The sequence below is a fragment of the Marmota flaviventris genome, chromosome 11 (assembly GCF_047511675.1).
Source record: "Marmota flaviventris isolate mMarFla1 chromosome 11, mMarFla1.hap1, whole genome shotgun sequence".
Taxonomy (NCBI): Eukaryota; Metazoa; Chordata; class Mammalia; order Rodentia; family Sciuridae; genus Marmota; species Marmota flaviventris.
Window position 1 is genome coordinate 32901166 of NC_092508.1, and position 10013 is coordinate 32911178.

Genomic DNA, 10013 nt, shown 5'->3' on the forward strand with positions numbered 1-10013 from the left:
TTGTCCCTGTGGATTATATGGGATTCCTGTTATATGAGTAATGCCAAAAGATGAGCAAAATTGTTTTAAAGAGGTAGAAGTATAGCCAGGGCCATTATCTATTTTTAACTGTTTTGGAACGCCCACAGTGGCAAAATTTTGTAAGCAATGAGCTATAATATCTTTAGTTTTTTCTCCGGCATGAAGGGAGCCTATCAAAAATCTTGAAGAAGTATCAACTGTAACATGCAAATATTTTAATTTTCCAAATTCTGGCAAGTGTGTGATGTCCATCTGCCAAATATGGTTAGGTATCAGTCCTCTAGGATTGACTCCAAGATTAACTTGTAGTAAAAAGGTCACACAATTTTGACATTGTTTTATTATTTGTCTAGCTTGTTCCTTAGTTATTTTAAAATGCTTTTTAAAAGTATTTGCATTGACATGGAAGGATTTATGAAAATTTGTAGCTTCTTCTAGCATAGAAAAAATATGTATGTCATGTGTAGTTTTATCTGCTAAATCATTGCCCAAACTAAGGGCTCCAGGCAATCCTGTATGTACCCTGATATGTCCTATAAAGAATGGATCTTTTCTGTCCCAGATTAGACTTTGTATAGTGGAAAACAAAGAGAAAACAGTAGAGGAAGGGGAAATCCTACCAGCATCTTCAAGGGATACTATAGCATTAACTATATACTGACTATCGGAAAATAAATTAAATACAGAATCTTTAAACATCACAAAAGCTTGTAATACTTCATTAAGCTCTACCTTTTGAGCTGATTGTTTGGGTACTAAAAATGTAAAAGTTTGATCAGGGGCAACTACTGCTGCTGTACCATTATTTGACCCATCAGTGAATATATTTGGAGCATTCATGATAGGTGTTTTTCTGGTCATTTTTGGAAAAACTACAGGATGAGAAGACCAAAAAGACAACAAAGGATTGGATGGTAAGTGGTTATCAAATGAAACATTAGATTTACACATGATTATTGCCCAAGTATTTAACTCATTAGCTAACTCATCAATTTGATCCATTGTATATGGAGTAATAATTTTATTGGGAGAAATTCCAAACACTTCCTTTGCTGCTTTTATTCCTTTGAGTATTAATTGTCCTACAGCCTCAGGATACCTAGTAAGAATAGTGTTAGGAGAATAAGATAAATGTATCCATAATAATGGACCTTCTTGCCAAAATACTCCTGTAGGAATATTTTTTGTTGGTAGTACAATAAATAATAAATGCAAACTTATATCAATTCTATCCAAATGCATATTTTCCATATATGTTTCAATGATTTTTAATGTCTTTCTTGCTTCAGGTGTTAACATGTGGGGTGAATTTGGATCTGATGGACCTTTTAGGATATTAAATAAAGGTCCCAACTCTCCTGTAGGTATGCCTAGATAAGGCCTTATCCAATTTATGTCTCCTAATAACTTTTGAAAGTCGTTAAGTGATTTGAGTTGAACTACTCGTATTTGAATTTTTGGTGGACAGACCATGTTTGAGGATAATAGAACTCCTAAATAATTAATTGGAAAATTTAATTGTACTTTATCTATTGCTATCTCTAAATTATAATTTTTTTTAAAGACAGAGAGAGAGAGAGAGAGAATTTTAATATTTATTTTTTAGTTATTGGCGGACACAACATCTTTGTTTGTATGTGGTGCTGAGGATCGAACCCGGGCCGCATGCATGCCAGGCAAGAGCACTACCACTTGAGCCACATCCCCAGCCCCTCTAAATTATAATTTTTTAATAAGTTTGTTAAGTGTGGCATAACATTCTAGCAATGTGTTCTTATCTTTGTGTGCTAATAATACATTGTCCATATAGTGAAATATTTGTAGTTCAGGATTTTGATTTCTAAGTGACTGGATTGCTTTGTTAACATAAATTTGACACATAGTTGGGCTGTTAGCCATCCCTTGAGGGAGTACTTTCCATTCATATCTCTGATCAGGACCTTCATGATTCAACACAGGGACAGTAAATGCAAAACGTGGACTATCCTCAGGATGAATTGGAATTGAAAAAAAAACAACCTTTAATATCTATAACTAAAACATAGCAGGTTTTTGGCAAAGCAGACAATTGAGGAATCCCCGATTGAGCAGGTCCCATAATAACCATCTCATTATTAATGGCTCTTAAATCTTGCAATAATCTCCATTTACCAGATTTCTTTTTGATGACAAAAATGGGAGTATTATGGGGAGGTACGGAAGGTTGTATATGTCCCTCCGCTAATTGTTGTTTGACCAGGTCATGGGCTGCTTGTATCTTTTCTTTAGTCAGGAGCCACTGAGGAACCCATACTGGTCTTTCTGATTTCCAAGTAATTTTTATTGTCTCAGTGACCGCTCCTAAAAACCCAATCCATGTCTGTCTGTTCCTTGGTCTATTTGTATTGGTGCTGCTAAACCTTGTTCTTGTTCTCCTAATCTTTTTCCTTTCCTAAAACCTTGTCTAGCCATAATAGTGGGCGCATTTGGATTGATGTTATTTGTTAATGTCAAACCTAATTGATCTAGGACATCTCGTCCCCATAAATTTATAGGAAGATGATCCAATACATATGGCTGTATAGTTCCTTCACATCCTTCAGGATCCTTCCAATCTAATACCATTGCACTTCTATGGGGATTAGTTGCCACTCCTAGGCCTTGAAGCGTTTGAGTGGCTTGTTGTAACGGCCAATGTTTTGGCCATTCTTGACGAGAGATGATGCTAAGGTCTGCACCTGTATCCAGTAGTCTATTAAATTCATGTCCTTGAACATTTAGTTTTAGCATGGGGCGAGAATCTAAGTTTAAAGAAAGCATAGCCCAATCTACACCTGTGGAGCCTAATCCCCTGGAACCTCTTTCTATAGTATGGCTGGAAAATTTATCATGTAGGCTGGGTATTATTAATAACTGTGCTATTCTATCTCCTGGTGAAATTACTGATATACCCCTTGGAGAACTGGCTATAATTTTTATTTCACCTTCATAATCGGGATCAATTACCCCAGGACTTATCATAAGTCCTTTTAGAGTAGAAGAACTGTGTCCCAATAATAAGCCTACTGTTCCTTGGGGAAGAGGTCCTTTTTCCCCTGTGGGAATGATTTGACCTCCCATCTCTGGAGTTAGTACTGCTCTGGCAGAGGCATAGATGTCCAGCCCTGCACTCCCTCTTGTTTGTCTGATGAGAGATCTAATGGACAATGTGTCCTGGGCACTACCCTGGTGGTATTGCTGGGTTCCTCCAGTGCCCTGTATATTTGTGGTTGTGGACTCCGGAGCATTGGGCCCCCCTGTCCGTTCTTTGGCAATGGAGACCGATGCCTTTCTCCATGATATCGTGGGTAAACACCTGATCCTTGTCCGTTTTTTGATAATGGAGTTCCCTCTATGGTGGTTTGAGAATGGCATTCATTAGCCCAATGTCTCCCTCTATGGCATCGTGGGCAAATACCCCATATTCTACCCCTTTGATACCTAGTTTTGTTAAACCCTCCTCCTATGGGGCAACTCCTTTTAAAATGTCCTGTTTGTTCACAATTGTAGCATGTTTTTGGCCTGGCATCTAAAGCCTGTTGTACTGCAGCTGCCAAGACTTGCCCTTGTTCATTAATGTCTCTACATAATTTAATATATGTGTTTAAATCTTCATGTTTCCATTGTCTAATGACTTCCTTGCACCATTTGTTTGCTTGCTCATAGGCTAGCTGTTTAATTAGTGGCATTGCTTGCTCTGTATCCCCAAAAACTCTGGTAGCTGTTTGAATAAGCCTATCTACAAATTCAGTGTAAGGTTCATTAGCTCCTTGTATTACCTTAGATAATTGACCTTGTAAATCTCCATGTCCTTGTAAAGTCTTCCATGCCCTAACTGCATCTGCAGCAATTTGTGAATATATAGCAGGATCATATGCAATTTGTTGCAGCTGACCCTCATAAGGTCCTTTTCCTAACAACATATCTAGATTTCTCTGAGGATAACTGGCTGCTGCATTTTGCCTAGCTGTCTCTGTGCAAAATTCCTCTTGGCAACCTTCCATAACAGGTATTGTCTTCCATTTAGCACAGCTTTGCACATACTACTCCAATCTGCTGGTGTCATGTCCAAGTTGGTAATGGATTTGACCATGCTTACAGTGAAGGGTGCTTGGGGACCATAGGTGGTTACAGCCTCTTTTAATTGCTTCACTGTTTTGAAATCTAGAGCATGGTGAATTCGCTGCCCTCCTGCCTGCTAAAGTACAGGGCATGCCAATCTTTGAGGGTCCTGTCTCAGGATCCCATCTATCAACTATGGGGGTTGGGCACCCCCCAGCATATGTTGTCTCCATAGGTGGAGCTGTTGGTTGGACACTTACGCCCTCTCGTGATAGAAAGGTGTTAGTAGCAGTCTCCTGTTGTAACTTTCCCTTGATGGCTTTTTCTGCTCTAAACTTTCTTCCCCTTTCTGACTATCTCGAGAGGCCTCCTCTTTTTCTTGATCTAAAATGTCTTCTCCTTGACTAAGCAAACAAGATTGTACCATAACAATAATGTGCCAACTGGCAGAGTTCCTGGGCTTTCCTTTTCTATCCTTTTTAAATCTTCAACATATGCCCTAACTGTTCTTGATTTTACTGGGGTGCCTCCTTCGTCTAACAATTTACTTAACATTCTTTCGATTTGTTTTTTATTAATTTTTAATTCCATATTTCCGTGACAAAGATATCCCTCACTAAGATAATGCAAATAAAACCGATACAAAATGAAACAAATATGGAATAAAAATTCATTATATCAGCCTTCCTATCCTCCTGAAATGTCCATCCGTCCTTTCTCCCTATCTTTTCCTCAGATGCAAATAGTTTTTCCTCAGATGTGAGAGGTTTTTCTTCCATCCCACCCATCTCCAGGGACAAGCAACTTAAAACAAAAGGGAAACAAAACGAAAGAAGAATCTTTAAATGGTTACCCATTCTCTCGCCTTCCCTCAGGGGCGAGCAATTTCACTTACTTCCAAGCTTCAGGCGTTCCCTGCACGGGCCACCAAATGCTGCAGTCTGGCTGGGCACAAAATAACCGAGCCGCCACGAGGCACTTGTAGGTTCAAACAGGAACTCCTTTATTGCCCACACGGCCCTCCCAGGAACACCACACACCAAGTGGAACTCCCTCCATGGGAACTTCACCAACCAACACGAACTCCCCAGGAATTCCCTGGAGAACTCCAAAGTAGCGGGTGCCTGAGGCAGACAGCAGGGGTCTATATACAATTGAATACACAGCCTGTTTCAATCCAGCATCATCCAGTCACAGCAATTATAGACAGCTTAACTTAATTATCATCATCTTAATGGCTTGCCTCTCAACCATTACTTCTGGCAAAATGCCAGGGGCCATTCTGACTCAGCTGTGGCTCTCAGCAGGTATGCCCAGAGATGCAGTGGTAGAACACTTGGCAAAGTTGTTGCCTGAGGTTACTTGAGCAGCAGACCATGTGTCTACTGAGTCAGCAATCCTGGGGAAAGGGAATAGAAAAATAGAAACTTAACATGATTATTTTAAACAGTATTTGGCAAGATATTAAAATGAATAGATGCAATCAGAAAAGAATTCATGGATTTATAAGTAGAAATAGAAGGAAATAGAATAAAAAATTAGAGGTTTGCAGGTGGGAAATGCTGACTGCTTCTAGACCCTATGCTGTGTTTGGATAAGTGTCCCCAAAGACCTTTGTGTTAAAGGCTTGTTCCCTAGCCTGTGGCACTATTGGGAATTGAGAACTGGTGGAACCTTTAAGAGACTGAGCTTTGTGAGAGGAAGTTAGGTCATTGGGGCTGTGTCCTAGAAGGGAATTGTGGGACAGAAGTTTCCTAGAAGGGAAGCTTCTTCCTTCACCACACATTCCCAACCATGATGTACTACCTCACCAAAGGCCCCAAATCAATGGAGCCAACTGAACATGAATAAAATCTCCAAACTGAGCCAAAATAAGAATTTCCTCTTTTTTGAGGGATGGGATGGAGTGATTTACCACTGAGCTACATTCCCAATCCTTTTATATTTTTTATTTGAGACAGAGTCTTGCTAAATCAGTAAGGGTCTCACGATGTTGCTGAGACTTCTCTCAAACTTGCAACCCTCGTGCTTCAGCCTCCCAAGTCCCTGGGATTATAGATGTACACCACTGCAAAATTTCCTCTTTATATATTGAATATCTTAGGTATTTGTGTGTGTGGGTGTGTGGTGCTGGGGATTGAACCCAGGGCTTTATACATGCAAGGCAAGCACTCTACCAACTGAGCTATATCCCTAGCCTTTTTTTTTTTAAACAGTAAAGGAAAGCTGACCAACACAGGCAGCTATCCCATCACTAGGTAGCAGGAATTTCTCAGCTTCATACAATGTCATGTCTGTGTTCAATCATTAATTATAATATTATGTGTAACATGCCTATAATTCATATTAAGAATTACATGGATGGAAAACAACTGAGGAGAGAACTGTGAATTGAAGATAAATCAGGAAAATCCAGACTAAAAAAATATTTTTATTTTTTCTAACATAATAAACTCCCCTATGTAGGGGCTGGGATTGTGGCTTAGTGGTAAAGCGCTCTCCTGGCATGTATGAGGCCCTGGGTTCAATCCTCATAAAAATAAAATAAATAAGTAAAGATATTGTGTCCATCTACAACTAAAAAAAAATATTTTAAAAAACTTCTCTATGTAGCTTTTTGGATTAAAATGATATATTTGGAATTTATATACAGTCTTTAATTTTTTATTGAGATGAAATTCACATACCATATGGCTAGCCATTTTAAAGTATACAGTTCATTGACATATGGTATGTTTATTATTCTGTGCAACTACCACTTCTTTCCAGTTTAAGAATATTTCCATTACCCAGCTCTGTATCCAGTAACTAATTATTCTCAATTCTCTACTCCTTCTATCTCAGGCAACACTAATCTGTTTTAGTTTCTATGGATTTGTCTATTCGATGTAGTTCATATAAAAGGAATCACATGCCAGGCACCATGGCGCCCATCTGTAATCCCAGCTACTCAGGAGGTTAAGGCAGGAGGACTGCAAGCTCCAGTTCAGCCTTGACAACTTAGTAAGACCTGGTCTCAAAATAAAAATATAAAAAGGAGGGGCTAGGGTTGTGGCTCAGCAGTAGACTGCTGGCCTCACACATGAGAGGTCCTCGGTTCGACCTCAGCCTCAGCACCACATAAAAATAAATAAATAAAGTAAAGATATTTTGTCCAACTACCACTAAAAAAGTAAATATTAAAAAAAATGAAAAAATAAAAATGAATGGAGAATGTAGCTCAGTGATAGTGTGCCCCTGAGTTTAATTCCTCAGTATCACAAAAATAAATAAATAGGAATCACACAATATACATACGTTTGTGCCTGGCTTCTTTCATTTAGGGTAACTGTTAAGGTTTGAATATGAGATGTCTCCTGAAAAGCTCATGTTAAACAATGTAGCAGTGTTCAGAGTTGAAATGATTAGATTATAAAAGCTATAACAGGGGCTGGGGTTGTAGCTCAGTGATTGAGCACTTGCCTTGCATGCATGAGGCACTGAGTTCCATCCTCAGCACCACATTAAAAAAATAATAATAATAAATAAAAATATTGTTTCCACCTAGAACTAAAAAAAATTTTTTTAAAAAAGCTATAACCTCATCAGTGGATTAATTGACTTGAATTAATAATTGGAATTGATTATTAGGGGTAATAGTAGGTAGGTGTGGTGTGGATAGGGGAAGTGGGTAACCTGGATCATGCCCTTGGGGATGACATCTTGTTCCTGCTCTGCTTCCTGGTTTCATGAACCCGGTAGCTTTCCTCTGCCTTGCCCTTCTCCTGTGATGTTCTGCTTCACCTCAGGCCCAGAGGAATGGAGTTGGCCTACAATGGACTGAATCTCTGAAACTATGAGCCCAAAGTAAGTTTTTCCTCCTCTCAGTTATTTTGACCATAGCAATGAAAAACTGCCTAACACATGTTTCCAGTATTCTTCAATGTTGTAGTGTGTATCAGCACTTACTTCCTTTGTTATGGCTGAATAATTGTATGGCTATTCCATGGAATATTCATGCATCCATTGATGAATATTGGAATCATTTCAACCTTCTGGCATTTTTAGAAATATGTTTTCACTTCATTAGATTATACACCCAGGAGTGGAATCGTTGGGTCATGTGTTAATTCTATGCTTAACTTTTTCAGAATCTACCACACTGGTTTCTACAACTGCTGCCTCATTTTACATTCCTACTAAATGTGTATGAGGTTTATAATTTCTGTACTTCCTCACCATATTTGTTATTTTCCATATTTTATTATCCATATTAGTGAGTATGACATAGTATTTTATTGTGGTTTTCATTTGCCCTTTTATTTACTAAAACAAATCTTTTTCTTACAGAGAATTACACAAATGGCACTTTTCTGTATCGATGTAGGTTAGGTGGATAATTATTGTTTATAATGTTGGTGCAGAGGAAGTGCTTATGATTTAATTAAGACTGCATTAGTTAGAAAAGGCCAAATTATGTCCTAAATTTTCAGTGGATTAAAACAATAATGGTTTCAGATTTCTTTTTCACACTATGTGTCTATTATATGTTGGCATGAGAAGGGTACTGTTCTCATCATAGTCACTCAGGCTCCTAGATTAATGGCACAGCCACCACCTCCAAAGATGTGGAACTCTGCACCAGAGGAAAACAGTTTCAGAGGCTCTCACACTGTCAATTACATGTTCTTCTGTAAATGACATTAGTTAGAACTCCTTGGGTATTACTTGCCACATGCCCTCAGTGAAGCATAGGGGATCCAGGAAATGTAGTCCTTGAAGGTTGAGAGTTGTTTTAGTCAGCTTTTTTATTACTGTTACCAAAAGACCTGACAAGAACAATTTTAGAGAAGGAAAAGTTTATTTGGCACTAAGGACTTCAGAAGCCTCAGTCCATAGATGGCTGACTCCATTGCTCTGGGCCCAAGATGAGGCACAACATCATGGCAGAAGGGTGTGGAGGAGGAAAGCAACTCAGGACATGGCAATCAGAAAGCAGAGAGAGGTCAAAATATATACCTCAAAGTCATGCCCCCAATGACCCAACTCCTCTAGCCACACCCTACCTGTTGACTGGTACCACCCAGTTATTCGCTATCAGAGGATTAATGCACTGACTAAGTTAAAGCTCTCACAATCCAAACTTTTCACCTCTGAACTTGTTTTTTTTTTTTTGTCTCATACATGAGCTTTTAGGGGACACCTCATATCTAAATCATAACAAGAGCATAAATTGTTTTGTAAGCAGTACTCATAAATGCCACCATCTGCCCTTCTGGTGATAGACACTTTGTTTACTCTCCTTCCTGCTGGTGAGATATGCTTACTATCCTCCTAGGGAGATAAACCTAAAGTGCCATTCAGGTATAGCATCAAATTAAAAAGCAAGGATTTCTGGGTAATGCACAGTAGTCTCTGCATCAGGGAACTATGGGACAATCTTGTTGGTATGCTTGGATGTTTTTCTCTTGATCTATAGACATATGAGCTAAAAGAGGCAAGATATTTGCACCATACATTCAGTATGCAATGGTGGAACAGGGATGGAGCAAGTACAATGAAGTACTTATTTGGAAAGGAATATGGGAATCAATAGCAGTCACTGCTCCAAAGATTCTTTATCTTTATTGTGTGGAATATGGTCTTGTTTAGGCCTTAATTATTGCCCAGCAGAAAGATTCCTTTGTCTATCATTCTCTAAGTATTCTTGCTGCTGCTATCTGGGAGGTTTTCCTTTTTTGTTAGTCTCCTTGAAGAGAATGTTGTAGAACATACCTTTTGGGAGGTTTGCTCAACTTAGGTAGCGTACTTTCTGCTCAGAAAAAGGTAGGGGCTGAAATTTTGTTTTCTTTTTTCTTCCTTTTTTTTTTAAACTCCCTAGTTGAAGACTTTTTCAATCTGGAATTACGGTTTCTTTGAATCAGTATAGCTCT